Here is an 11,842-nt window from a genome sequence, read left to right on the forward strand (position 1 = left end):
GCCTCATTATGCTGTTCTATTTGTATTCCAATGTAGTTAAATTTTATATTTGAGTTGTTTTAATAGATGACTTTGAAATGACAGAGGAGAGCACATTTTTGTTTCTTATTGATCCAATCAAGATTTCGCTTGTAGCTACTATAACTTGAAATAATAGGTAAGGTTACAGAGGCTTTTTAAAATGTTGATGTCTGGGTCACATCTGATTCAGTGGTTGCATTGACAAATGTGATTTGATAATTGCCAAATTAAGCTCAAGAGAAAATTAGTTAAACAACTACTTTTATTTTCAGATGCTTCAGACAAAAGATATGAAGTTTGGTAGCAAATAATGATAGGGTGCTAGAAGAAAAATTCCCAAAGAAGGCAAAATGGGCATGTGGCTTTTACAAAACAAAAGAATCTATCTGGTCATCAAAATAAACAACATCTAAATGATCTCTCTAGGTTTTAAATATTTTGTGAAAAGAGTACACCCAAAGAGCTCGATTCTTATCTGAGTAGAGATTTCCTGACATGTTAACTGGGAAGTTCTGCTACCATTCTTGTGTATACTTTGTTAAAAACAAAGAGATTATAAGGGTTTGGGTAATAAAGGGATTTAGAGGCTTCACCTTTAGGCTACCGATTCCATTCCATTTCAGTTTTAAGAGAACTAAAGTCATGAATGTACCCAGGACATGTAGTTTACTTTTGATTCAGCATGAGTTAGGATCCCACTTTATAACAAACCCTAGGACGTTTTTTTCAACTATGCAGAGCAAATAGCGTTGACAAAAGAAAAACAAAGATTGAACAGGAAGGATAGAAATAAACACAGAGTAATGCTCAGTAAAAGCTGAATTCCTGAGGAAATAGACACCACTGGTGCCTCTCCTGAACATTTTCAAGGACAGAGTCGGCTCTTTACCATTCTGGGTCTTATTACTAGTCTTGATCGATAAATAAACAGTAATCGATAATTCTGACAGAAAATGATGCAATAATAATTTTGAAATTAAGGACAACTGGTTCACGTCACATGGCTGAATTACAGTTCTCTGATTTGAACTCTGGAAAGAGCCATGCAAAGCACACCCCACAATGCTAGTTGTCAGCAGTCTTTCCCTGTTTCAAACAGAAGACAGAGTCCTCATATGTCTAAACAGCCCCACTCAGGTCCTTGCCTGAAAGAGCTGCAATTCCTTAGCACTGTATTTAGGTCTTTCTTCTGTTTTTCTACTTCAGTTTTCCCATAGTATTTAATACCTTATTTGTTTAATAGATTGGAACAGAAAACTCAAGACACTTTGAAAAATAGCCAATTGCTTAGTTCCATAGCCCTAATAACCCTAAAGGATGGCAGCAGGGTCATTATTTCTTGTAAATAATTATATCGTTACCTTTACTTGTACCATGTCTTACAATTATCTGCTTTAAATAATGTTATCAAATATTAAACAGACACAAACTATTTGTAGCTTACATGCAACAACACGAGTAAGTAAATAAATAAGATGTACATCTGTGTGTCCCATATCCAGCTGAAGATATGAAACGCTACCGGTAACTTTGGAACCCTGAACCCCTCTGCAATCCATCCTTCTTCCCTCTCTTCCTGCATAGATACGATCATCCTGAATTTTGTGTTAATCAGTCCCTTTCTTTTCTCTCCTTTCTTAAATGAAAAAAAAAAAGGCTTCATAGAAATTTTGAGTACTATTTGTTTAGAAGAATACAATAAAACATTTGAGAAAATTGAGCCATATAAGCAATATTGATCAATTAAAAATGTTTCTGTTTTAATGTCTATTCAATCGACATTGAATAAATATTCTCTACATTCCAAAGTGGCCATTAGCCCCAGTCACCACCAATAAATGATGGAATCCAATTCTGTAGTTACCATCCGTATTATTAGCATTCAATTACAAAAATACCAGTATTTTATGAAGAAAAAAATATTTTTACCTACTTGTATCAATAAAATTCTGTTTGATGCTCTACACATAAATTGCACTTTTAATAGATAATATTTTCAACTCATATAGTAAAATATTTTGGATTCCAGGAAGGATTTCTAAGAAAATGTGTTATATCTCCTTTTCTGGAGTTTTGTTTTTTTTAAAAAAACACTTTTTTTTTTAACTTACAAGGTTTCTGTGACCCCTTACCCAAAGATAGGATCAATATTTAGATAGCAGATTATTAAGCTTCTTAGTATATTATTAAGGGAAAGATCTCTCAAATTACTGAGCCCCTCCACCAGCCATGTTTCAAAGATCTGAAGATGAGGAAGTCCTACAGGAGGAGTGGAGCGTGTGTCCCGGGGTCTTTGGTGAGGAGGAACTGGAGAATAAGAGAAAGAATGAGCCCAGGGAATGGATCCCTGAGGCATCCTGTCCCTTTCATCCTCCTCCTCCTTTTTCTGCATTCCAGAGTGGCCATCAGCCCCAGTCACCACCAATAAACGATGGAATCCAATTCTGTAGGTACTCAGCAGCAAATAACTGCAAGTATGTACCTGCTTTGTTTTCTTCTCCAGGACATCTCCCCTTGACAGATTCAATCTCTGTATCTTGTACCAACACTGTTGACCCTGGAGTGAACTTTTAAAAATTTAAGATGAGGGCATTCCTTCAGCACTTAGGAGTGTCTAAATCAAAATTTAGCAACCAAGTATAATAGCTTTTGATTATTTTAGATAAAATATTATATGATAACTCACATTTTAGAGTGTTCTAAATTTACATATAATATCAGTATGGGTGTTTTTGAATTCTGTTTAAAGTTACTAAGAAACATTCCATGCCTGGACCCTAAAATAGGAAAAATGAGATATTTAAGTCTTTGGTTGTAAGAATTGTGAGTAAGACCCTTGATAGATTGATTACCTAATGGCAAGTGTGACAAATGTGACAACAGATTTAAGAATAACATTACCACTTCAGTAAAAAATAAACATGACTATTACTAGTGATTAATTTATTTAATATTTTAATAACATTGGAGGCACCAAAGGTGTTGAAAATTAATACCAGATTGAAAGTTTGTGTAATAATTTGTCCCAATACCACTTCCATATCTTCTATTTAGTGTATTTCAGAAATATTTTCAACTTCTTATTCTTTATCTTACTGTCACATTCATTCTCTCCTTTCTTTTTCATAGCTATATTCCAAATTAAGTCCTCAGATTATCTTTTGCTTAACCTGGTCTCCCCATCTTCAAAGTTTGCCCTTCAACTAATTTTGCCTAATATTACCAGACTAAGCTTTGTAAATCCAAGTTTTTCTTCTTTTGCTTCTCATTTGATGAGTTCCAATTTTTCAGGGACGTAATTCTAAACTTTTTAGTGTGGTATTTAAGTAATTAATACCATACTTAACTTCTACCTAATTTTCCAGGCTTCTTCCCAACTACTGCAAAATCTGTACTATTTCTGTATCTAATATGTAATCATTCTCACATACCATAAAATCCCCATCATCTTCATGCTGGACCTTGCCCCTACCCTTGCCCCTTGTATATTTTTGCCTGCTGAAATCCCACTGCTCCAAACCAAAGTGATTTTATGTGCAAACTGATTTTATGTGCAATCATTGAATTAATCCCAATCCCTTAGAACTCCCAAAGCACTTTGGTTCACACTTATAATACAGCACTAATCATGTACTGCCTCCTATTTTAATTATGAAAGATATAGGTTTTATTGACTCCCATGCTCCCTGGATGGGGTTCGTACCTGATACCCCCTTAACATGTAGAAGAGCATACAATCAGCATGGTATTTGTTGTGTTTAATTGAGTATATATAGCAAGAAAAGAATACCACTGTCATGTTTTATCAAGGTCTTGGGAAAATATACTGAGTATTATTGTTTGTATAAATAATTTATTATAAATTAAATTATCTTTATAGGCATGATGGTGCATGACTGTCGTCCCAGCTACTTGGGAGGTTGAAATGAGAGAATCACTTGAGTTCAGACGGTCAAGGCTGCAGTGAGCAGTGATTGTGCCACTGCGTTCCAGCCTGGGAGACAAAGGAAGATCCTGTTTCAAAACCAAAATCAAACAAGTAAACAAAAAACCACACACACAAAAAAATTCAAATAAGATTAAAACCCAGCCCCTGCCTTCTAAAAGCTCAAAACCTAACAAGGGAGATGGGCACCCAAATACTATTAACTATAATACAGTGGCATAGTATTCTTTAAAAGGTTAAAACAAAATGCTCTGAAATCACAAAGGAGGGAGAAACTAATTTTGAAGAAAGGAGGTAGTAAGAGGGTATGAATCACGCTAGGATCTCTGAAGTAGACCTTGAAAGAGAAGTAGCTCTTGACCAAATGATGAAAAGCCATGCCTGATGTAAGCCACATAGGCGATGCATCCGTCAACAACATTCAAGGGCATCGTTCAGTTAAACTCCAACACAATGGTGCCCCTTGGGATTCTGTAGCATTGTGGCCCAGGGAAAGAGCAGGCCTGGCTGAGAGGTGCGCATACCATGTTCAGCAGTTGTCTTGACATCACATATAAGTTCAGTTAAAATTGTACTAAGATCTTACCTTCCAGTTTGTGTTTTCTAGCCCTCCTTTCTATACGGTTTAGGAATTCTTTTTACAACGTCTATTTAAAAGGAGAAGCCAAGAATATGACAATTCTGTTCACTCCAATATTCTCTAGCATAGTTACAAAACAAAATGGGTTACAGATTAGAATTATCAAAGCAAGACACATCTTAGCAATTTTTTAAATTTAATGTTTGTCAAACTTTTTAAGTCATTTTCCTTTCCTCAAATTAAATTTTGCGAAGATAACATGCAAACCAGAAAAAAAAGTAAATGGTCTTTTTCCCATCAAGACTTCTGCTGGTTCCTTGCAGCCCTAAGGGTTCAGAGGCACAGTTTGAAAACTGCCAGTTCTAGACCAGCTTTCTCTTTTATAATTGAGGAAACAGCAATCCAAAGAATCTGAAGTACCTTATGAAAGTTCATAGTAGCAGTTAGTGGCAGAACAGAAAATAGAAGCCCCTTAACTGTCACTCCACTGTTGTGTCCAGATAAAATTAATTCTATTTACATAGCAAAATGAGCGTGAGGTCCAAGGGTCTCCCAAGGTGACATTTGGGATGGAGAGAGACTGTTTCTTTTTCATAAGACTTCACTGGAATTCAGTATTTCATTGTGAAGTAATTCAGAATCAATGGTAAGCCTTTCATGTTATTCTATCTTTCTTTCATTTTGATATTGAATTACCAAAGATGACAGCTCCTAGATTCTTTAACTTCTTGATCCAAGACAAGGGGGGTGGTTAAAGAAATTGATCTCAGTGATGGCCTTGAGTGGTCAGGCACTTTCTTGCTCTAGAAATCAAAATTCAATGTAAAAATTTCCCTCAGTTTAAAACGGCAGAAGAAAACCTGAAATGACTTGTCTCTTACCTCTGTAGATTGTAAGGATGGAGAATAATAATGTTTAGATTCCTTGGCTAGTTCAACATGTTATGTTTTAATTTGCAGATTAAGTGATTTTTAAAAACCGATATTCGGCTGGGCGCAATGACTCATGCTTGTAATCCCAGCACTTTGCAAGGCCGAGGCAGGTGGATCACCCGAGGTCAGGAGTTTGAGACCAGCCTGGCCAACATGGTGAAAGCCTGTCTCTACTAAAAATATAAAAATTAGCTGGGCATGATGGTGCACGCCTGTAATCCTAGCTACTCGGAAGGCTGAGGCAGGAGAATCGCTTGAACCCTGGGAGGAGGAGATTGCAGTGAGCTGAGATCACACCACTGCATTCCAGCCTGGGACAGAGGGAGACCCCGTCTAAAAAAAAAACCAAAAACCAAAAACCAAAAAACAAACAAACAAAATATATTCACACACACATACATAGAAAGACTTAACCAAATCATCAAGTATATAACTGTTGTAAATTATCCTCCTTGTCAAGAAAGTTTAGTAACTATGACTTAATGGAAATAAATTTAGTTAGAGGGAAAAAAAATAGTGTTTACCAATATATACCCCTACAACTGGTAATCGTTAAATATTGTGGCTAATCAATTAATAACATAAATTAAGTTTGGATAACTTAAATAGTCTGATACTATATCACGACAAAGCATTTATTGAAAGGAATAATAGAAATACTTATTAACATCAAATGAGTTAATAACTTTTGAAAGTCAAGAAATTTTTAGCTATAGGACAAATATAACAATATATGGCTTACAAATATAATGCTAAATGTGCCCTGAATCAATGCTGACATCACATAAAGACCTTTACAAAAATATCAAGGCCATAGCTTTTGGAATTCATGGATATTCTTGATTACTAACCATACAGAAGTCATCTTAGCTTCTTTCACAGTGGAGTAGGAAATTGGCAACAGGACAGAGGGCTCTCTTTCTGGTTATGCTTCATCGGCATTTCACTTCCCAAATCTAAATATCTGTTGTGAAGCATGGTCTAGCCAGAAGATATAGATTAATTTTCTAAACAGACCACAATTCCCCAGACTCTTCCAAAAATTAGTGCTACTGTATGCCATGATTTTCATGTGATGTCACTAGCTTCAGTCATCAAAAAAAGCAGACAGAACACAGTAAAGAGGCTTGCAGAGTAGTGTCTTGAAGAAATGCATCATAACTTAAAGATAGTAACCCAAATATAAACTTGTGAGAAAAAATCAGTTGGAAATGATTTTGCTTTAAGGTAAGTCCTAAACAAGTTTTTGATCTGTAAGTCCTATCATTTCAAACAACTCTTCTCATGCACACACACACATACACCAAAAAGCCACTGGTACAAAAAAAAAGAAAGATCTGTATCAAATTAATAATTACTTGCTGAACAAAAATAAAAATGTTTTTCATTTAAATTACAAGGTTACCTATAAGTTATTAGGTTGGTGCAGAGTTGCAGTTTTTGCCATTAAAAGTAATGGCTATACATCTCTAATCATTCCAAAGTATTTTTACAAATTGTTCTTATACTTTGAATTCATCTCCTCCCCGCCAAATAGGAAAACAACCACTAGACAGTATGCTCTACAACTGAAGTTATTTTACTATGAAGAGATTTAAAGTTGACCAGCCTCTAAAGTGATGTATGCTAGATGCTAATCTTCATTTTGGAAAGCAACTCTACAGAAGTCATTGCATGTTGAATTGTTTAGCAGAGCAAGCAAGTGCTCTTCAGGCATAGGCCTGACACTCTGTCTCTGAAAAGAAAACTCTGTCTTGGTGAGGGAATATGATGTCCAACCACTTTCTACCTGGCTGGGCTCCAAGTGCATGACGAATTGCAAAAATACAATATACAAAAGGAATATTTATGTGTCTTCCTCCTTCATCAGATACACAGTATTTTTTCTCCCATGTCACAAAACTTGTAACCGCAATTTACAAGTATATGCACAAACTGCTATTGATTTAACGATGCATTTCTTTGATGTCCCTTGCCTTAACCTCATTTATAAACTGTTTTGCATTATTTCAAACTGTCAATGATTTGTGACTCATGAATATTCAAATCTAATTTGCACTTACCTTTTTGGTATGCATGCTTACTTGCAATATGTCTCTACATTTGCCCTTTTGTTTTGTATTTATTTGTGGATTATTTTATTGAAATAATACTCTTTTAAAAGCATATTAAGTCTATTTTAAAACAACAGGAGTGGTTGATGATTGACTCTTCTTGGTCTCAGGGCACTGTCTCTGTATTTTGCTGCTTAGCAAGTTCAGTCATTCTGTAAACATGTCTCTAGTATTAAAAATAATCATCCTTTTGCTAATAGATGTCAGTGTCAGTGGGACAGATTTAGTTTGCTCAGCTATATGTCTCTAGGAAAGAGTCAAGAAGTTTTAAATGAACGTGAGCCTTACACAAAAAAAAGACAAAAAGGAAAGGATTATTTCTGGTGGAAAAACAAAAAGTTCATGCAGAATTGAGCCCTTCATGTCAGTGTGGATCAACTTTTCCACTTATATTGTGGAATGCCAGAAATGAAACCTAATTCTCTCAAGCACTAAAAAACCCTTTTAGATGTCTTTCAGATGATGATAGCTAAAGGAGACACCCAGGACTTTGTGGATTGCAGGCATGTCACTAGTGATTGAAGCTCGAAAACAGCAGAGCAGGGAGCCACCTGCCTATAGAATGGGTTTCTTGCAAAACCTGTTCAGAGACAAATGAAAAGTGTTGTTTAAAAAAAAAAAAATGGAGCAAAGCACACTGCTTTTGTAATCGATTTCTGGACTCAACTGCGATTTCCGAGAAAATCCGAACAATTAAATGCCCTACCTTGACGAAAAAATTTTTCATATATTTATGTTTCATGCCAGTAGCTAAAATAGAAAAATACTTCATGGCATTTACAATACAATAGTTGCAGATTTCCTTACTTTTCATCATGCTCAATTTTTAAACTTTAAGCTGTAAAGAAATCACTGTCACCTATTCCCTTCCATTGCATGATAAAGTTGTCCCAAAATTTACTAAATGATTCTACACAAAAAATAAACACAGGTCCCAGTTCATCCCATCTAGTCAACAACATGTTTCTTTTTACAAATTTCTCGTTATAGCTCAATTGTACATATTCCGTCAGGTGATATGATCTCCGTCCAAATGCTACTAAATTGCTATCTAATCTTTTGTAGTATTTTTTTATTTAGAAAGCAAATATTTTTATTTTTTATTTTAAACAAAAATGTTTTGCTGTCATATTTTATTATTTGTGTGTTTAAGCAAACATACTTTGTCTAAAAGAGTTCATGTTTTCCCAAATTTATCATTTTCTTCATGACTGTTGATATCATTATTATTTCCTCAATTTTGAAAACCAAACATCACAGATTCACTGGGCCCCATAGTATGCTACCCAAAGCTATCGATTCCGTAAACCCCTTTACAGGATGCTATTTTTATGCATATAACTAACCAATTTGTTACATGCTGATTTTTGACCCATGAATCAGAGGACTCCTCCCTGGGAGACAGAAAACTCTTAGGAACAAGTATTTTAGCATTATGTTCCTTAATTGTACTACTAACTTGCTTTGTAAACTATAGCAAATTGCCTGAATCTCTAAAAGTCTTAATTTCCTCATCTAGGAAACAGGGATATCCCAATAATAATGATTGTGCCTACTTCATATTGTTATGAGAATTAAATGAGATTATTCAAATGCAATGCTGAGCATACTAGCTGGCAGTTAGACAATACTCAATATGGAGCTGCTATTTCCATAGCCCAATTTTTGCCAGAGTTGTACCTAGTTTCTCGTCAATTATATTTTAAAGTAAGCAAACTTTGTCTTCTCAAAATCTATTCCATATTTCCCCTACTCTATATCAGCATAACAGCTACAGCATTTGCTCCCAACTCCAGGGCTAGGTCCTTTTTCTAATCAATGACTGGCTCAGGATCCATGATTAAGCCTTCCAAAAAGTCATTCAAATGAGGTATGAGGGAAAGTTTGCTGGGGTCTTCTCAATTTTTTTTTCACACATCTTCCCACAACAGCATCCAGAGAAAGAGAAACAGGCACTCTTCCTCTCAGTGTGGTTGTGGGAAGATAAGAGGCTCAGAGCTGCTGCAGCCATCTGGCTGCCAGCCTGAGGATAAAGCTGATACACATAAGATGGCAGAGCCAAGAAAATTGAAGGGAATGAGAGATGGAGCTTGCCCCACCTCTTGCCAATGGCATAACTTTATTCCCTTATTGCTTAAGCCACTTAGAATTGGGTTTTCTGTTACTTGCAGCCAAAAACATTCTCACTGATTCAGGGAGGCAGCTTAAAGAGCAGTCCAGTGCCTGAGTTTACAGGAGCATATAAACATGTTGTAACTCCTCCTGCCTTTTCTAAGTCAGTAGCCCAGCCACATCTCCACAGTGTGTCTGTCTTTCTGAAAATAGAAAAAAGATTCAGAGCACATCTTCCAAGATTGCTCCAGTCTCCTAAATAACCAGCAGCTCTTTTTGCTTTTATTTTTTTTTTTTCTTTTGAGATGGAGTTTCGCTCTTGTTGCCCAGGCTGGAGTGCAGTGGCGTGATCTCGGCTCACCACAACCTCCACCTCCCGGGTACAAGTGACTCTCCTGCCTCAGCCTCCCAGGTAGCTGAGATTACCGGCATGTGCCACCATGCCAGGCTAATTTTTTGTATTTTTAGTAGAGACGGGGTTTCTCCATGTTGGTCAGGCTGGTCTCGAACTCCCGACCTCAGATGATCCACCCACCTCGGCCTCCTAAAGTGCTGGGATTACAGGCGTGAGCCACTGCACCCGGCCATCTCTTTTTGCTTTTGTAGAAATAGAATTCAAAGCAAGAGTGCCACCCCTGTCTTGCTTTTGTAACCTCATTTCAGATCCACAGGTTACAGAATGTTAGTGCTCAAAATGTACTCTGAGTTTTACATTCTTCACCTCCTGGAAAATCACAACCTAAAGCAGAATGGCAACACATGCATCTAATCCAATGGCACGCATCTAAGTAAAACTTATTTTATGATTTGGTTTACAATTTTTTGTTCCTATTTCTAGCTGACCAGTTTAATTCGATATACATAAACTAAAAATAAGCTGGTGTCCTTAAGCTTCATTTTTGTATCTATATAAGGACAAATCTAGTTTGATTTATCTCTTAGGAACCTGAATAATAGGTTGTATGATCAAAAGAAGCAATTCTTGGCTAAAAATCTAAGAATGCACTTTTCATGGTCCCAAATCAGTTTGGTCTTTCTCTACCCCCCTTCCCACCCCATCTGCCTCCAGCTATCCTTGATTTAATCTTAACAGGAGCTCTCAGGATTGTAGTTCTAGTGTTCCTTTGAATAAGCAGTGAGAAAAGAAGCCAGGTAATTATGTATTGCCCTAAAATATATAGAACCACAGATCTGGAGACATCTTTAGATATTATCTAAAGAACCAGCCACAGATAATGCCAGAGACATGCCTAGGGTCACACTGCTTGGAAGCAAGTCATCTGACTCCCTAGACAGCATCACTGCCACTACACCACTATGCCTCTCAGGCAAAGTGACTCTGAAAAGATGTATGGGTAAATACATTGCTAAATTTAACCTGTGGGGTGGCCCTTTGTTGCTTATTTTCGTGAGAATCTAACCATATCGTATCTCAGCTTTATGGTTATTTTTAAAACTACTTTCTGTATTTTAAGATATGGAAGGTCAACTCACTACCTATTTTGCTGAAGATTTCTTTAGAGCATGAAAAAATATGTCCTTTTTGGTGTTTCTGAAAATTGGAATAGAAGTAGCAAAAATATGTGGTTTCCTTATTGGTTCTCCTATACTGAGACTTGATCAACTGTTGTTGAGGGCCATGGTGGCTGTGGTCTTGCACTTATTACATGGAGGACATTCACAGCCCACTGAAGGAGGAGCCCCTCTATCCATCCTGCAGTCCAACAAATATCAATACTCGAAACCAACAATAGAGACACCGTGGCTAGGTATAAATCTATAGATTTTTTATAGAAGATTTTCAAAAATCTAGAACCACTTCAGTACATTTTTTCAGATTCCTACCTCAATTTTAGTGGTACCTAAAAATTATTTTTAATGGCTTAATTTTTCTATCTCTAAAGTGAAAATAATTATATTGGTCATATATTTCCAAATGCTGCTACCAGTACCAAAAAGACCATATATTTCAAATGGCATAAAACACAGCCTTTTCATGAATCCAAACTCTGTCAGTCTTACTCATATATGTGAATTTCATAAATCATAGTCACTCAATAATCTCTCACACAGAAACACAGAGTAGGCCGGGCGCGGTGGCTCAAGCCTGTAATCCCAGCACTTTGGGAGGCCAAAA

This window comes from Trachypithecus francoisi, unplaced genomic scaffold (genome assembly GCF_009764315.1).
Source record: "Trachypithecus francoisi isolate TF-2019V2 unplaced genomic scaffold, Tfra_2.0 Lachesis_group3, whole genome shotgun sequence".
Classification (NCBI taxonomy): Eukaryota; Metazoa; Chordata; class Mammalia; order Primates; family Cercopithecidae; genus Trachypithecus; species Trachypithecus francoisi.